General features: G+C 40.0%; 2 long non-coding RNA genes across 3 annotated transcripts; both read right to left on the minus strand.

Annotated features, from left to right (window-relative positions):
* Nucleotides 1–7,442: 7,442 nt before the first annotated feature.
* Nucleotides 7,443–11,349, minus strand: LOC140578526 (uncharacterized). Of its 2 annotated transcripts, none has more exons than XR_011982771.1 (2): nucleotides 8,864–11,349; nucleotides 7,443–7,808 (listed from the first exon to the last, which is right to left on the minus strand). It is a non-coding gene; the product is annotated as an uncharacterized lncRNA (long non-coding RNA). The 2 variants fall into 2 exon arrangements; XR_011982770.1 differs by having other exon boundaries at nucleotides 8,853–11,349.
* A 2,201-nt stretch (nucleotides 11,350–13,550) lies between these two features.
* On the minus strand, nucleotides 13,551–17,936 carry LOC140578525 (uncharacterized). The gene is made up of 2 exons (XR_011982769.1): nucleotides 17,775–17,936; nucleotides 13,551–16,062 (listed from the first exon to the last, which is right to left on the minus strand). It is a non-coding gene; the product is annotated as an uncharacterized lncRNA (long non-coding RNA).
* Between the last annotated feature and the right edge of the window lie 933 nt (nucleotides 17,937–18,869).

Below are 18,869 nucleotides of genomic sequence, written 5' to 3' on the forward strand. Positions count from 1 at the left end.
ATAGATTTTCCTACAAATGTGTGGTGATTTTGTGTGACAAAATGTTACTTATGACCCATAAGTGGTAATGCATTTAGAAAGAAAGACGCTACCCCAAAAAACACTGCTAGTTACACTATTGCCATTTTGGATAAGTTTCAGATTAGTTTAGGTTAGGTTTTGGATAGGAAAGGCTCCCAGTTGCACCATTTGCTCTTTCCTCCGTAAAACCTGTTGGGCTGCATCAAATGATATGAAATTGGGCACACATGTAGAAAACAAGTTTGGGAACCAGATTTTTAAAATTGGACCTATTCCATCATGTAGTTTTTGAAATATTTACAAAAATCCAAGACACAAAGACAGGTTTTTGTATTTTTCCAGCTGTTTTTGTTATATTCGCATGTCCATAAATTATACACAGGTTATTCATTTCGTTATTGAACTTCCTACAATCAATTGTAAAGGGGTCAACTTTGATTTTAGGTATCAGGCATGTGTCTGTGACTTTTATATCTGAAGTTATAAGGTAATTATTCCAAAGAGGGAAGAAATGCCCCCCCATGCAAGGGGCCCCTGGTGCCCTCCATAGAGTTAACCACCAATCGTGACTTCTTTGAATGGTGGAAGTGGGATAGTATCGGTGCTGCATGTGAACCAAGATGTGGGGGCTGCCGTTGTGGGAACTGCCAGCCGGGGGGCAAGGAGATGACGCTTGCTGAGGAGCGAGAGCTTCATGTAGTGCAGGAGGGGCTCACGTACATCACAAGTGACCATCACAGCAAGGAGCAGCATTAGCATGTTAAGTATCCCTGGATAGAGGACCCAGCTTCGCTTCCGAACAACAGAAAAGCAGTTGAGGCTACATTCTTTAGGACAGAAAAGCAGCTCTCTAAAGAGCCAGAATGGAAAGCTACCTATACTGCTCAAGTGCACAACATGGTCGCTTGAGGGGCCATAATTAAGTTGTCCAAGGATGTCCTTGCCAACTGGGATGGGCCAGTGTGGTATGTTAGCCACCTTATTGCTCCAAATCCGCATTCCGTGACGACACCTATCAGGCTTGTTTGGAACAGCAGCCAGAAATTCAGAGGTGTGAGCTTGAATGATTTACTGATGAAGGGTCCAGATGTCCTCAACAAGATCCGTGCTGTTCTCCTTGGTTTCCGGGGTGGTGCGTTTGCTGCTCTGGGTGACATAAAAAAGATGTACAACTCTGTCTGGCTTGAAGACCGGGAAATGCACCTGCATAGGTTCCTGTGGCGAGACTCAGATGGGGAAGACCTGGGAGAGTATGCCATCACCAGGGTGAACATTGGAGACATCAGGGATACATGGGACGCTCCACATATATTTGAAAAGTAGACCGTCCAAAGTTTCTGAGGGTATTTTTAAAATGTGTATATGACAAAAACTCGCGGAGTTATTTAAATGGTCTCGCGAGAATTCTGTCAGATCCCGCCGGCGGGATCGCCGACCCCAGGGGGTTAAAACTGTTGCCTGGGTTTGGAGGGCAGCAAAAAGGTTCAGACAAAATCAAGCCATGGACAAAGCAAAGTGAGAGGCAGTCTCTTCCGTTGGGATTATTTCAGTAGATGAGCGCCAGGATGCCTTAAGGGATATCTTTCTGGCTGCGCAAGCAGGCGTCACCTTCCCAAGTACCACGACTGACAGGTTGGTGGTCTATGAAGATAAAGACTCTGGATTGTTGGTTTGTGGTGGAAGACTGCAGAACTTTAAGAATGACCACGTTGCTGTTCCTGTTTTGCCTTATGGCTAAACATCACGGATGTTTATGGCTCTTGGGTGTCCACGTTGTTACCCCGGGAAGCTCATGGGAAGGGGCATGATGGAGTAGCTGGGACTTTGCTCCGGATGAGGAGGATAGCCTGGGTTGTCAGAGGAAGGAAGTTAGTTCAGGCGGTGGTTGACGGCTGTATCATATGTCAGAAATCGAAAGCAAGAAGGTGTCAACAAGTGATGGGGGACTTACCACCAGAACGCATGGAACCTGCAGCGCCTTTCAAGTTTATGGCAGTAGATCTTTTTGGACCCTATCAAGTGAAAGATGATGTCAAGAAAAGAGTGACACTGAAGGTATAGGGAGCTGTCTTTTGCTGCATGCCCAGCAGAGCAATTCATGTAGAACTGGTAAACTCTGTGTCAACTGAAGGGTTCCTGATGGCCTACTTAAGGTTTACTACTATGCGGGGTCATCCAAGGAAAGTCTGGTCAGATCCGGGTACTAACTTTGTAGGGGCAAAGCCAGTGCTGGAGGAGCTCTACAGATTCCTGGATGGCCAGGATAAAGCAGCCCTGGAGGAGACCGCAGCAAAGAATGGAACTAAGTGGATGTGGAAAATCCAGCCAGCAGATTCTCCACACAGAAATGGGGTTGCGGAAGCTGCTGTGCATGCTGTAAAGAGGGCTTTTTAACTCCCTGGGGTCGACGGTCCCACCAGCGGGATCTGACAGAAATTTCTCAAAACCGTTTAAATAAGTTTTTGTCATATACACATTTTAAAAATACCCTCAGAAACCTTGGACGGTCTACTTTTCAAATATATATAGGTAGAAACTAAATATATTTTTACAACTTCGTGATACAAATAGAAAGAACAAGAGTGACTGACTTAAGCGTCTGCGTCTCGAAGCGGCTCTGATCACCCACCCACTTGCAAATCGCGCTATTCGCAAGATAATAACATGATAATCCGTCAGTTAGTATTGGGTGAAGAAATATGTGAATACGCCCATTGTGACCGAAATAAACAAGAGCACATGTCTGGGTAGTGTTTACACTGATCGGCTACAATATAGCACACGGATACGTCTCTGCCGCTGAAGCTTTGCGCCAGTGTTGCCACTTTCAGCAGCGAAGCTCATACCTGTGTTCATGGCTCAGTGGGCTAAGCCTGTGTGCCTGCAATCACGTGGTCGCCGATTCAAACGCAGCGTATTTAGAACGTGAATAGCGATCTTCCGCTGAGAGCGGTCCTACACGCTCCCGATACAAGTAAAACAAAGAAAGGTGACACGATTTTCTTTTTTGCCTATTTAACATAATTTGAAAAACTTTAATATTTCCGACAATGGAAGTTTTGAAAAGAAGACAGATAACGGATTTAGTCAGTGTTTTTTTCATGATTCTACATAATGATTTCAGCGAGATATAAACTGAAATACACGAGAAAGATACGCGGTCGACGATGCCCTCGTCCCCAGAGCGTTAATAATAATCACTGCATCATATTTATCGCTTTCTATATTTATATAGTCACAGTTTTTCATTTTTCATTCCATCTACCAATAAACTGTGAAAGGGATTTTATTGTTGCTACTTTTCTTGCGTTTCAAACTGCCTTTCCAAAGTGATGGGTGTGGGGTGCAGTGACATTCCAGACTGATGGGCCATTGACAGTATGCAAACTACTACAGGTGTGAGGACACCTATCTCATCAATATTCATTGTGAAGACCACTGACCACATAAAATTTCAGAATGTCACTTTCACCTATGTGTAGCCAACCCCTGTGTCTATAAGCTTCAGAGCTCAAAAGTCTTACCTAGAAATGTCTATAATGTGATTTTTTTACAATTTCTCAGCATGTCTGAAAATAGGTCTTTGAAAAGTATATGTTTAAAGTTGATTTTAACAAAAAATAGAATAATAACATTCTAAGAGGTCTCAGATTATTGGTGCTGAGTTTGTGCTGAATAAAAGCAAATGTAACACTTTGGGATAAATGTTTTTTAGATAGGTGAAATATTTTGAAATGTCAAGGCATGTCAGACTACCCCGAAAGTGGAAAAGAAGCCTCGGACCCCAGGGGGTTAAAATCTTGGGATGGCGGTGACACTGAGCTACAGTGAGTTCCAGACAACCCTCTGTATGTCAGCCAATCTTACAAATGAGCGCCCAATTGATGCAAGGGTGCAGAGTCGGGAAGATTGTGTTCAGTATGTCACACCTAATTCTCTCCTGCTTGGACGGGCATCCCAGAGTGGGGATGTGAAAACTTTTGACTTAAGCTATCCTTACAAGAGACTCAGAGTAATGCAGTCAGAGGTGGCCAAGTTCTGGAGGAGCTGGAGTCAACTTGCGAGTCCCAATCTTTTTGTTAGGAGTAAGTGGCATACTGTAGAGAGGAATGTGTCTGTGGGAGATGTCGTGTGGTTATGCGACCAGAATGCATTGAGGGGGCAGTTCAAACTTGGCATTGTTGTTGGCGCTAGTCCAGACCACAAGGGTGTTGTAAGGGACATGAATGTTAAAGTCTTTCCAAGCTACTGTGTTCCTGTGACTAAAGCCACTAAAGCTTTGAAGGTGGATGCAAGGCGTCCAAATGCCGATGCACAAAAGCAGAAGATACAGTCTACAATTCTCCACAGGGATGTCCGGCGTTTGGTGGTTCTCCTGCCTGTTGAAGAACAAATGGACCAACTAGATTAGAGTTTGACTGTAAACGCGGTGATCTCCCCAGAGTGTCTGCAGGGAAGATCAAGTGGGAGATGTTCAGTCAAACAACGTAGGCTGTTATGGTCCAATGGGTGTGATATCGACTGTGACGTCATGCATGCGACGTAGCAGGAATCAGGTGAGACGATTCATTTTGGAGATGCGCATAAGAAGCTGCGTTGTATGCTTGATTGCTTCGCTGTTCTGGGAGATTGTGCAGGAAAAACAACATCAGAGACTGGAGAGGCAGGTGAGACAGATTTATTTTTATATTGTGAGGTTTACTGTTGCTGCCGGTGAAATCTGCTGTAACTATGTTGGGGGTTATAGCATTTCTCTTAAGGTATAAGTTGTTGAGTGCCAACATTATAAGTTTGGTTTGGTGTAATTGATTTGTTGGGAATTTTGATCCGGTTAGTTTAAATATGGAAAGAACGGTGGTGTCGGGGGGAAGGTATTTATTGTGTAATATGAATATAATGTGTATCAATATCTTCCTACCAAGATGTTGTTTTACAAGGTGTCTATTAACTTTATTAAAATGAAATAACTTATTGAATATGCGATGTTAATATTTCCATATTACTTTGTTCATTTGTTATGCTCATATGTACACTCTAAAAAACGCTGGGTTGTTTTTTCAACCCAAATGCTGGGTTGAGACTGCTGGGTAACAAAGTTGGGTTGATTTAACCCAATTTGGGTTGAAAATCGGTCTTGATCTATAACCCAGCAGTGCTGGGTTGGGAACGCGGACGTGTAAGAGAGCACGCACGTCACGTCAACATCCAGGGACATCAGCGAGAGTTGACGGAGTTTTGCGCCGTCTTTAGAGGGAAGCCAGTGAAATTCTGTCTGAAACGTAAGTTATTCAGTGTGTATTTAACAATGTTCATAATAAATAAAACATTTGCTTTACTGTATAATATATATACACGCAAATTTTAGGCTTTCGGTCAGTTGAACTGAGATTACCTAACGACTAAGCGACGGCCGATCTCTTGCTCAGTGGACGGGAAAGCGCGCGTGACATCGTCATCGGAAGGAGCTTGGAAAGGATAACGTAAAATTTTTAAATATTACTTTTTTATATGTTAAATCTACTTTGTTTATTATTAATGATTTACTGTGTTAGATACGGTTTTGATATAGCAGAGTTTACTTAACTAATTTGATTTTGTCAGCACATCCACATAAATTTCCCGCTCTGCTTGTAAGGTACATTTCGTTCAATTCGTTTGACTTAGTTGTACATTCGACAGCAAACGATGTTAATTTACTACGAACATGTAATTTCTTTAATCCTGTAAATGGTTTGATGCAGGCGGGAATGTCTGAGCTCAGCTCAGGCTAAAGGAGGCTTGAAACTAAGCATGTTCAACGGACATTTTCTAAGCATAGTGCTAAGGCCATGGACAGTGGTTAACTAATGCTGATAGCTTGGTGTGTTATGGTCTTTAATGCTCCTAAAGGTTTTTTAGGTGTTCTGAAGGTAGCTCTAAGGATATTTAACTTTTACACATTTTTGAGTTCTTAATGAATCTATACCATTTCTTTTTTATTTATTTTTCCTTTTTTCAGATTGGGACCAATATGGCTGAGTACCTTCGTTCAGAAGAGTCCATTGAATTTTCTTATGTTCTCATGCTTGGAGACAACCACTGCTTTCAACCCTTTGCTATAATAAATGGCACAGCATTTGAGCAAAGTACATTACTTGCTGCAGTGGACGTTTGAAATGTTTTCATATTTTAAATACATATTTTCTTGGAAGTAAATTTGACTTCAGTCACTTTATATCTCAGGATATATTGATGTTTGCACATAATTGTTAATGGGAAAGTTATAAAATGTTTTCCTATTTTTTCCTAATCTTAAATTTGTATTTTCTTAAGTTTTTTTTTCGTTTGTTTTTTCAGTCAGTTTGATGCCGTTTCATTATTACTTCTACATATTTTTTCAGTTGATGATTTATATATATCAGGATATGTTAATGTTTATGCACAAATTTGTATTTTAAAGTTAATCTTTCTGACTTCAGTCAGTTAGATGCTTTTTCATTATTACTTCTACATACTTTTATTTTTCCTCTACTCTGCAATTACATTGCAATTGATTCTTACTGATGATTCCTGTATATCTCAGGATATATTAATGTTTATGCATGATGAAAAATGTTATGAAAAGTTTTCATATTTCAAATTGTGTTTTTCTAAAGTTAATTTGTCTGACTTCAGTCTGATGCATTGTTACTGACTTCAGTCACAGTGTTTCTGTGATAGTTTGATACATTTTAATAGAAATTGTCTTGAATCCAGTTATACCTCCAAGTGGATGTTGTTACTCCTTTCAAGTTGGGGAAATTGCACAAAAGAAAAAAGGGACAACTTGACAGTCATAAAATTTTTAGCAACAGGACTCTTTCACATTTGGAGCCCATGTAGACTTTATCTGAGATGTGAAATTTATTAGGGAAGTCATATTCCTGACTCAACCTTTGCTTCAGATTACCCTGCATTACACTGTTTCAACTATATTTTATTGTGGATACCATTTGCTAAAAATTCCAAAATATACTTTTTTCTCATTTGTTGATGGAAAAAACTTTAATGAAAGTAGAATAAAGGTATAATTGATAGATCCACTTCTTTAAGGCCTACTGTTAAATATTATTACTGTAACTTTAATAATTCCTCTTGTTCTTATTCATGTTCTTATTCTTTTTATTATTCTGCTTTTTAAACATTTACCCAGTCTTTGTGAAGAGACAGAGTAATACAAAATGGTGGTAATTTGCAGAAACCTACAGCAAATTGGGCAATTTTGCTTTTTATTTGTATATTTATTTCTTAATTGTATCATCTATGTTGTATAGTATCTTCACTGAGGTCATGCTGTGTATTTTAAACCATTTGTTTTGACTTTGTTCCAGTCTTTAGATGACAAATAAGGGCCTGGAGCAGTCATTCAAAAAAGCCTTTGTAAGAAATACCCGTCATTCACATTAGTCTGTAACCTCTGATCTAATGTTCATTTATTAAAAACTGAAAGGGTTCATTCATAAATAATATTAAATATTTTACTACATGTATTCACCAGTTTTTCCAAATCTTAACAAAGCAAATGACACTGGAATAAAATCTATTTGTTTATCACTGTATAATTAAAGAATAATTTATTTTAGAACAGACACCAATAATATCTAGAATTCCATTTGTTAATTAGGAATTATAACAAGAGTTGGCCTTCTGTTCCTTTTGGCATGGGGCTTGGTACTGTTGACTCCAACCTTTTGCTTTATGGGATCAGCTCGTGCCCCTCTTCCGTGATCATCTTGCATCCTGTCAGTTCCTATGGGCATTACGGTTTTCTAAAGACATGCAATTAAGAACATAAGAACTATACAAACGAGAGGAGGCCATTCGACCCATCGAGCTCGCTTGGGGAGAACTTAACTAATAGCTCAGAGTTGTTAAAATCTTATCTAGCTCTGATTTAAAGGAACCCAAGGATTCAGCTTGCACTACATTATCAGGAAGACTATTCCATACTCTGACTACACGCTGTGTAAAGAAGTGCTTCCTTAAATCCAATTACATGAACTGCTACTTCTAAATTGCCAGTTGTGTATGTGTGTCTGAGTCTGTGTTTCTATGTGTCACGCCCCGCTCCGTCCGATCCTAATGTGTGCCACGCCCACCTCGTTACCTCATGTTCATCCCTGATTGTTCTCACCTGTTGCCTGTTCCGTTTGCCTAGTCTTGTGCATTTAGTCCGTGTCTCAGTTAGTTTCCCCAGATCCGTCATTGTAGTGTCCGTAGATGTCCGTGCCTGTCCGTCCCTCCCTCAATAAACCCCGTTTACCTGACTTCCTGGCTGCTCTCCCCTGCTTCCATGGCTCGCCTGCCTTCCGAACGTGACACTATGTGTGTGTGTGTGTGTGTGTGTGTGTGTGTGTGTGTGTGTGTGTGTGTGTGTGTGTGTATATATATATATATATAACATTGTCGGGACCAAATATGTGATAAAAACCTATTTTGACATTTTGGGGACATTTTTCTGGTCCCCACAAGAGTCAACTTATTTTTACAAAAATCTGTGAATGCAATCACACAGTAAAAGGTAACATCATAGTCAAAACTAATGGGCAAACAGTTGCATTCTGTCTTTTCTGCAGTTATGCGTTACATTATTAAAGTAATGTTGCACACATTAGTCAAAGTACTTTGTGGGGTCTCTTACACATTTACAAACAGGCTGAGCAGTGATCAGCCAAAGTGACTGTGAATGCTAATTTCAACTTTCTGAAAAAACAATCAGAATCTCACTTATCCTTCATATTCCTGTAATACTTAAAAAAAAATCCAAATATCTAAATATAAACATGAAACATCGAATGAAATCTTTAACTTACACTTTACTCACAGTGCAAAGTGCCCTTGTTTAAGTGTGTAGTTCTGTTCAATGATGAGTCTTGACTGCTGCTGGAAGAGAGTTATAGGAACAAAAGAGAACCAAACAGCTGTGAAGTGTGAAGTGTGCAGAGCGTTAGACCCTGACCCCCTACTAGGAGACTGTCTGACTTCTTTAAAAGTGACTGAGATTTCACACTGTTATATACACTCACCTAAAGGATTATTAGGAACACCTGTTCAATTTCTCATTAATGCAATTATCTAATCAACCAATCACATGGCAGTTGCTTCAATGCATTTAGGGGTGTGGTCCTGGTCAAGACAATCTCCTGAACTCCAAACTGAATGTCAGAATGGGAAAGAAAGGTGATTTAAGCAATTTTGAGCGTGGCATGGTTGTTGGTGCCAGACGGGCCGGTCTGAGTATTTCACAATCTGCTCAGTTACTGGGATTTTTACGCACAACCATTTCAAGGGTTTACAAAGAATGATGTGCAAAGGGCAAAACATCCAGTATGCGGCAGTCCTGTGGGAGAAAATGCCTTGTTGATGCTAGAGGTCAGAGGAGAATGGGCCGACTGATTCAAGCTGATAGAAGAGCAACTTTGACTGAAATAACCACTCGTTACAACCGAGGTATGCAGCAAAGCATTTGTGAAGCCACAACACGCACAACCTTGAGGCGGATGGGCTACAACAGCAGAAGACCCCACCGGGTACCACTCATCTCCACTACAAATAGGAAAAAGAGGCTACAATTTGCACGAGCTCACCAAAATTGGATAGTTGAAGACTGGAAAAATGTTGCCTGGTCTGATGAGTCTCGATTTCTGTTGAGACATTCAAATGGTAGAGTCAGAATTTGGCGTAAACAGAATGAGAACATGGATCCATCATGCCTTGTTACCACTGTGCAGGCTGGTGGTGGTGGTGTAATGGTGTGGGGGATGTTTTCTTGGCACACTTTAGGCCCCTTAATGCCAATTGGGCATCGTTTAAATGCCACGGCCTACCTGAGCATTGTTTCTGACCATGTCCATCCCTTTATGACCACCATGTACCCATCCTCTGATGGCTACTTCCAGCAGGATAATGCACCATGTCACAAAGCTCGAATCATTTCAAATTGGTTTCTTGAACATGACAATGAGTTCACTGTACTACAATGGCCCCCACAGTCACCAGATCTCAACCCAATAGAGCATCTTTGGGATGTGGTGGAACGGGAGCTTCGTGCCCTGGATGTGCATCCCACAAATCTCCATCAACTGCAAGATGCTATCCTATCAATATGGGCCAACATTTCTAAAGAATGCTTTCAGCACCTTGTTGAATCAATGCCACGTAGAATTATGGTAGTTCTGAAGGCGAAAGGGGGGTCAAACACCGTATTAGTATGGTGTTCCTAATAATCCTTTAGGTGAGTGTATTTCTAGTCATCCTCAATTGTTCGCTCACTTACAGCAGGCAATACATTAAGTGCAACCGGCACTCACTTCAGCTCACACTGCCAGCAATGGTAGGGACTGTAAAGAAGAAACAGGTCTAAAGAATTCCAACACAGCTTTTGACAGGGCAGGGTCCAAAACAAAACTGGTGGTGTTTTCATGAAATTAAATTTACATGCATCATTTTAAATATAAATTTAAGTTCGTGCATGAAAAGTCATGGATATGACTATCCATTTACTGAAACCACGTTCAGGGTTGCAGGGGGTCCACAGAAGCTATAAGTGCAAGGCAAGGAAAAACCCACAATGGGGTGCCAACCCATTACTGGGCACACTCACAGACAGATACCTAGGGCCAATTTGGCAATGCCAATCAGCATCAGCACATTTTTGGACTGTGGGGGGATACCAGAGTTCCCAGATGAAACCCCACAACAACACAGAGAGAACATGCAAACCCTACACACATGGAACCCCAGCAAAAATTCAATCTCAGGTGCCAGAGGTGTGAGCTGACAGTGCTAACCATTGCACCACTCTGCCACCCATGACTATGACTAACTATAATGCAGTGTTATAAGGATGTCATAATACATTGTTACAAAAGGTAAAAAAAAAACATGATTTTCATAGCACCATCATTTATTTCATTCAGTACTGTACTAATGTACAATGTTCTTTATTATTACTATATTTAATATTGTTACTCTTACTGTGCATCGTTTATAAATAACCATATTTAAGTACATGAAAATTGTTATATATGGGGCCATTGGATGGTTTACTGTTATCTAAGGTTTCAGATATCTACTGTAGATGTGGGAACAGCAGGTACTGCTGTACATAAAAATTATATATAATTCACATATATATATATATATCAAATGTGATTCTAATGGATTGGTGTTTAAGTGAAGGTTACATTATTGGACAATTCATCAATGATCATTTTGTTTTTTTAACTAAAAAAAAAATCACCTTGTGACCTTTGCTCTGAAGATATGTGATACAGACATGGGTAGAAATAACTCGCCTTTTATTTGGAGTAGGGATGGCGAAAACTAAAAAAATTCTTGACCGACCACCGAGCCTCAGTAGCCGGTTGAAACCGGTTAACCGATTAGTTTAAAATATGGTACGCTATTTGAAATAACAGCCATTTCGAGCCGCGCCTGCAATTTCGCAACTCTGTCGCATCTCTCTGCCGCTCTGCCTCCCACACACACACACACACACACACACTGCCACTCATGTCACTTTTTTAAAATCCCCTACAGCGCGAAACATGAGTCCCGCAAACGCGGCGCCGAAGAGCTTGTTGTATGTAATCGTAGGACAAATGGCTCCTTAGTTTCAAATGGTTTGGGTACAAGGTGATCGCTTTGAAAATAAAGGCGTTTGTCTAGGTTAGAAGCTCATTTGAAACATTGCCACGGCTCATTTAAGAAAATGACAGCTCCGAAGAGACGCCGCTTTAGTTGAGGTAGTGCTAACCATAATAAAGAAAGATGATGATCATCATCACCTTATCGGTTACCACTGAAATGTAGATGTAATGTATTTCCAAATCTAAGCCCATCTTATGCGGAATGTTGCCTAATAGACTGCAACATGATAAAACCAATGGATAAAACAGGCACCTTCAGAATGCGTAAAAGACGCACCGGCCAAGGCAGGTCTAACTCACTGTGTGCCTTCTAATAACGGACAGGACAACTCTGTTGTATAATTAATATTATTTTTTTATTTTTCAAAAAGACAAGTGTCTAGCCTGTTGCCTTTACTTTTCGCAAACCTTGTGAGCGCGCGAACCCAAACGCTGTGACCTCGCGCCAAATGTTTTTATTGGTTTATTAAGTACAAACAGGCGAGTTATGAAAAATTGAGTGTGAGGGATAATTTGTTCACTTAACACAAAAAGATGAGGAATGAGATGGCTAACTGTAGTAGCGTATAGTCCACTGTCTATAATAGCCTAATTTAGATATCACTTTTTTTTTTTAACCGACTACCGACAACTTTGACCGGTTAACGTTGATACGGTCAACCACCGGTCAAACGGTCATCGGTTAACATCCCTAATTTGGAGATGGGCCAAACAAAAGTAATGGCAAGAAAGAACATGAAACTAGGACAGAAACTAAGAAAACACAAAAATCAGAAGGAGAACTGAATCATAAAAGACCTCTAAGACCTTGTTTGATGGTGGAAGGGATCAAGTATCGGGGTCAGGGCATATTCAGTAGCAGGGGAGGAATCAACAAAGACCAAGGTGAAGAAAGAAAAAAGGATACAAATCCTTATTTCACCTGGCTCACCCATGCCACAAGATTGTATTGCCTTCCCCACCAAACTTTGATATTAATGTCAGAATACAGGCAATATTCTGTGTTCAATTTTAAAAAGCTTCATCAAGAGGTCCTGGTGTCATATTTCATGAATGTTTTTATGAAGGACAGTTTTCAGCTGCTGGTAGAGGACTGCACTGGCTAAAGTTGCAGTCTGGTCTAAATCATCAAATGAATTGAAAAGAATCAATTATAGTCAATAATTTTGCACTAATAATGTCCATCTATCCATCCATCCATTTTCTAGACACATTTATCCTATGCAGGGTCCAGAACCAGACCTAAAGGCGCAAGGTAGGGAATAACCTACTTGGCCCAAGTGACTTGATATATGTCTTCACAATGTTGAAATAAAAATAATACTTTATAACAAATCTCTGCACACCTTATTTACAACATACTGTACTTAACTGTACAATATCCACAAGTATGATGGAAACCACAGCTGTACCTATTTTATACTGATCTTCAATATACTGCATTAATTTTGAATTTGTATTACCCATGTAAAGCAGTCAAATGCATTAAAATAACCATTTGCTTCTAAAGCAGCCATAGCCCTGTCACTGTTACGATCCCCAGTCTAGGGTTGGGGATCGCCAGAAAGGTAAGGGAAAGGGAGAGGGGGAGACAAGACAACCAGGGAATGGGAAAAGGTGTTCTGTCGATATATGCTGCCTTGTCGAAAAATGCTACCATAGTGCTAATAGATAGCACTAACCCTAACCCTTACCCTAACCCTAACCCCCCAAAACCCCTAAAACCCTTACCTTAACCCTAACCCTAACCCCTAAAACCTAACCCTAATCCCAAAACGGTGGAACTGCACATGCGCAGAAAGGCTCGATAGCACGTCTCGATAGGTAGTATTTTTCGACAAAACAAAAGGGAACACGGGAAACAAGAGGGATCTTTTTTTGTATTTTTAAATTTTTTTTCACAAAGACTTTCACAAACACCAGGTGTAACCGACTTCGGGAGTGATAAGGCCAAAACAACAAACAAAACACCGCTAACGAAAATGTCCCGGAACTAATCTAAGTGCAACACAAGGAAAACAAAATACAACACCAGATTCTGACTCCCTAACCAAACATACAATAAACCACGTCTCGCAAAACAAAAAGGCAGTCACTCCTTACACACACCTGGTACAAACACACACAGCAAGCATAAAAAACACAGGCAAAGGTACCAAAGGGAGAAGGCAAAGAGAGTAGTCCAAAAACAAGCGGAAGATCAAATAAACCAGGAAACCAAAACAAACCAACGCGACAGTACCAGAAAGGGGCGAAGCGAAAGTCGGAGTCCAGAACAAAACAGTCATACACGGATAGTCAAAATCAATGAGCAAACCAATCTCACAAATCCAAAAGAAACGAGCAGAGCTCTCGAGGGATCTTGCTGTCCGGCTTTTCACTCCGGGAACAGGAAGTGAGCAGGCGGTCCGACGTCTCGTGGGCGGCGTCCTGGTCTAGGGGGCAGGGCGAACAACAGCGGCGCCTATGGCTTACTCACTGGGGGCTTTGGGTGGGGATGCTGTAAAGCACTTTGGGACAATGTAATGTTGTGATAATGCGCTATACAAAAATAAATTTGTTGTTGTTGTTGTAACACAGCGCACATGCAAGTACAGTGGTGCCTTAGTTTGCAACCATAATTAATTAAGAAACATGCCTGTAATCTACAGCACTGGTATATCAAAACGAATTTTCCCATAAGAAATAATGTAATCTTGGCTGATTCGTCCCACAACCCCGAAAGAATCATATGAAAATGATTAATACAAAATATGAAGTAAAAATACATAAAACAAATTAACCTGCAATTTACCTTTGAAAAGAATCGTGGCTTGTGTGAGGGAGACGAGAGATAGGAGAGAAGGAGGGTTACTTTGTAGAACGACTTTCACTATAACCAACGGAATCACTGCTATCTGTTGGCTCACTGGAATCTTTTTCTTTTTGTGCGACTTTAACAAGGAACCTATCCAATGACAGTTGCTTTTGCCTCCTTTGGAGGATTTCGAAGAAAGGTGACATTGCACTGTAGTTAAACAAATGCTTTATGCACACACACATGGTCACAATGCTATAATAAACAGTACATACTCGTACGGACGTTGACTATACAAGTGAGGCACACCGACTGAGACCAAGCATGGGAGACGATTACCCACAATCCCGCAGCGAGAGAGAGAGAAGAAACATCTGCTCAGTTGTGATCACGTGACGCTCAGCAGACGAAGCGTATACATGCTACTCGGACTGCAAGACCTTGCTCGTTTATCAAGTTCAAATATATTAAAAAGTTTTGCTCATCTTGCAAAACACTCGCAGACCAAGTTACTCGCAATCCAAGGTTTTACTGTATAGAGTAAGGGTTCCCAACCCTCTACTGGGAGGTTTGCGAAGAGTTGTTTAATTTCCAAAAATAAACAATATTCTTGGATTTTTTTATGACCCCCTCACATTCATATTGGCCCACGAACAATGAAAGGTTGGGAACCCCTACTATAAAGAAAAGATGCTTGGGACTTGTTTGTGTCCAAAAATATACAGTGCATTCAGAAAGTATTCATACATCTTTAGGTTTTTCAAATTTAGTTATGCTATAGCCTTGTGCTATAATTTAAATTATTTTTTTCCTTGTCAGATATTAATGGCAAAGCAAAAACAATATTTTCTTGGTGTCAATATTTTTTTTCCCATCTCTATAAAGAATCTTCAGAGCTCAGCCAAAGTGACCACTGGGTTCTTGGTCACCTTTCTTACTAAGGCCCTTCTCCCCCTGGAACAGAGATTGAGCGCCAGGCCTTCACATCCATCTTTGCCTGAATTCATAAATGCTACCTCATTCTTGATGAATGGGCAAAAACTCCCCCAGACACACTGCAAAATCTTGTGGAAAGCCTTCCTAGAAGTGAATTTTCAATAAAATATATAAAATTCAATAATTCTGTCTTTGCTTTATCTTTATGTGTATTTAGTGTGAATTGATGAGGGGCGAAAAAAATTCTGCATAAGGATGCAACATAACAAAATATGAAAAAAGTGAAAGGATCTGAATACTTTTGAACGCACTGTATGTTATGGCGTGGCACAAGTGAAAATGAAGGTGACGATCCACTTGTGGTTCCAACTAGGGTTTGTTGAATTAAACAGAAGACACCAGAGAAACCCACAAATTAAAGGAACCATGAGGGGTCAAAAACTAATGGGGAAAAATAAGAACCAACTAAAAAGCCATAAAATAATAACACCAGGGAACAGAGCAACACAGGGAGCAGGACTATGAAACAAACAGGGGGGTATTCCAGAAAGCTTGGTTAACTTACCATTTGGTAAATCTTAACCTCTGGGTTGATATACCCCAAACCCGCATACCATGAGTATGTCGGTTCCAAAACACCTGAGAAGAGTAAGTTCAATCAACCTCCTATTGCTTACCCAGAGTTAATGCGCGTGCACCGTGCATACATAAAGACGTTTTCAATTGATCGCCGATTTCACGAGTCAGAATGGAAAATCAAAGTGAAAAAAAGAGATCGGCATACTTCACAGAGGCGGAGTTGGAAGTTTTAATGCACGCATATGAGGAATTCAAGCCAATAATAATGAAAAAAAGCAATACGGCTGCATCGGCTAAAGAAAGAGTTGGCTTGGCAAAAAATAACGGACAGATTAAATGCGTGTGTATTAAATTGCAAATTTGACATCGCCTCCCCTTTTATTATAATGCAAAATAATTAAACACATAACCCTTCCGCATCCTTTTTACTGTTAAATCACTATGAAAGCATTTACTTTTCCTGCCATTCATTTCTTTAGGTTAAAATAACAATGTGTATCGACTAGGAATATATGGTTTCTTATTTAAAAAGGTGTAATCCTTCTGGAGACAGAAGAACTTTGAGCCAAGTCAAAATGAAACACAAAAACATTCTGCAAAAAGGTAATTGATTACACGATCACTTAACTATTTATTAAACACGATTTAGTATATTCTTTCTGTCATGTAGCTAATAGAAAAAAGGCTGAAGCCCGTCTAACTGGCGGGAGCCCACCACCACCTCCCCTCACCCCATCTGAGGGCAACCAGTGGTAACCAGCATTGTACTGTCCTGTAATGATTACCTATAGTTAGTGGAAAAAAGTAATGAGTTTGATGATTTTAACAAGGCAAAAAATTAAGGATACAAAATCAAGTTACCTGCACATTGATACTATGAATAGATTTCCTCCGCTATCTCGCTGTACTTGTATAGTGACAATAAAGACATCTATCTATCTATCTATTAACATAGTCTCCCTCATTTATTGAAGGAGCTTTAATAGAAATGTAGGTGCCATCAATGCACCCAATTATTAATGAATGAATGAATGAATGCCTTTTATTGTCACTATACATGTATTACATGTATTCCAAATTACATTTGGAAACCCTGAAATAGAAAGTCATATATGGAAGTATCAAGTGTGTGTGTGTGTGCAGGATGAATACATGTATAGATATAAATAGTATGACTACATATTAAATATGCATCATAGATTTTACTACAAAGCTAGGACAAACCGACCACTCTGTGGAATTCCTCTTTAATAACACGCAGAGCTTTATGGACAGGGAACTGTACAAGCGTGTGTAAGAAGCGTTAAGTACCAGACATACTGTGCGAACGGCTCTACACACAGTTGCCTTTCCCACATGCTCTGCGTCGCCCATATTGTACAAAAAATGCCCTGACGCAAAAAACCGAAGTGCTATGTACAGAATGTTTTCTGTGCTAAGCGCAGACCCGCGGTTTGGGTTTGTGGCATTTGCAATATGCGGTTTCAAGAGATGTTAACGTGTGGGGAGGTGGTGGTGGGCCCCCGCCAGTTAGACGGACTTCAGCCTGTTTTCTATTAGCTACATGACAGAAAGAATATTGTTACTCCCCTCGAGGTTAAAAAAAGGCTCAGGTCGTTCTTGGATTCACTGACATTTATTTGGACAACGTCTTTTACATTGAAGTCCCAACAATGCCTTCAGAACTACGAAAGAAATAGATAACTTAAATAACCCTTCTAAAGTACACATAATAAACGAAAAATACATACAACAAACACGTTAACACATACCTCATTGGCCTCTCTGACTCAAGAGGAATAAACTTAAACTTGGATATGGCTTCTTCAATTCTTCTTACTTCCTACGCTCTTTAACTTAACTCTCTTAATGATGTGTAGCTAACGCAGCGCCTCGTGTGCTACCTTGCCTGCAGTGACCCGGAACTCTCTTGATTGTCCTAATTAAACAATTCCCAAGCGAAACAAAGAAAAATAAAAAACGTTCCACCTCTTTATGAAATTTAGTAACACAATATGAAATGATTAACATGTATTATCAAAATAAAATATATTACTTATTTATTCTAATGATTATTCTGCTAAACCTTCTAACATTAGGAATTAAATAAATGAGTTGCATCTAATGGCAGCTACAAATATACTAAATCGTGTTTAATAAATAGTTAAGTGATCGTGTAATCAATTACCTTTTTGCAGAATGTTTTTGTGTTTCATTTTGACTTGGCTCAAAGTTCTTCTGGCTCCAGAAGGATTACACCTTATTAAATAAGAAACCATATATTCCTAGTCGATACACATTGTTATTTTAACCTAAAGAAATGAATGGCAGGAAAAGTAAATGCTTTCATAGTGATTTAACAGTCAAAGGGATGCGGAAGGGTTACATGTTTAATTATTTTGCATTATAATAAAAGGGGAGGCGATGTCAAATTTGCAATTTAATACACACGCATTTACTCTGTCCGTTATTTTTTGCCAAGCCAACTCTTTGTTTCACCGATGCAGCCGTATTGCTTTTTTTCATTATTATTGGCTTGAATTCCTCATATGCGTACATTAAAACTTCCAACTCCGCCTCTGTGAAGTATGCCACTCTCTTTTTTTCACTTTGATTTTCCATTCTGACTCGTGAAATCGGCGATCAATTGAATACGTCTTTATGTATGCACGGTGCATGCGCATTGTAACGTGTCCAAGCAGAAACAGTAGCAAAATTATCATTTAAATGTTATTTGTCCTAAATGCATTTAGACTGACAGTTAGGACACTTACGATTGCATTTTCATCATGATGCCGCGGGATATTTGTAGCAAAATTCAATGTGGCTTTGAAAATGCATTCCGAGCTGACCACGCCCACCCTACA

Source organism: Paramormyrops kingsleyae, chromosome 15, assembly GCF_048594095.1.
Source record: "Paramormyrops kingsleyae isolate MSU_618 chromosome 15, PKINGS_0.4, whole genome shotgun sequence".
Lineage (NCBI taxonomy): Eukaryota > Metazoa > Chordata > Actinopteri > Osteoglossiformes > Mormyridae > Paramormyrops > Paramormyrops kingsleyae.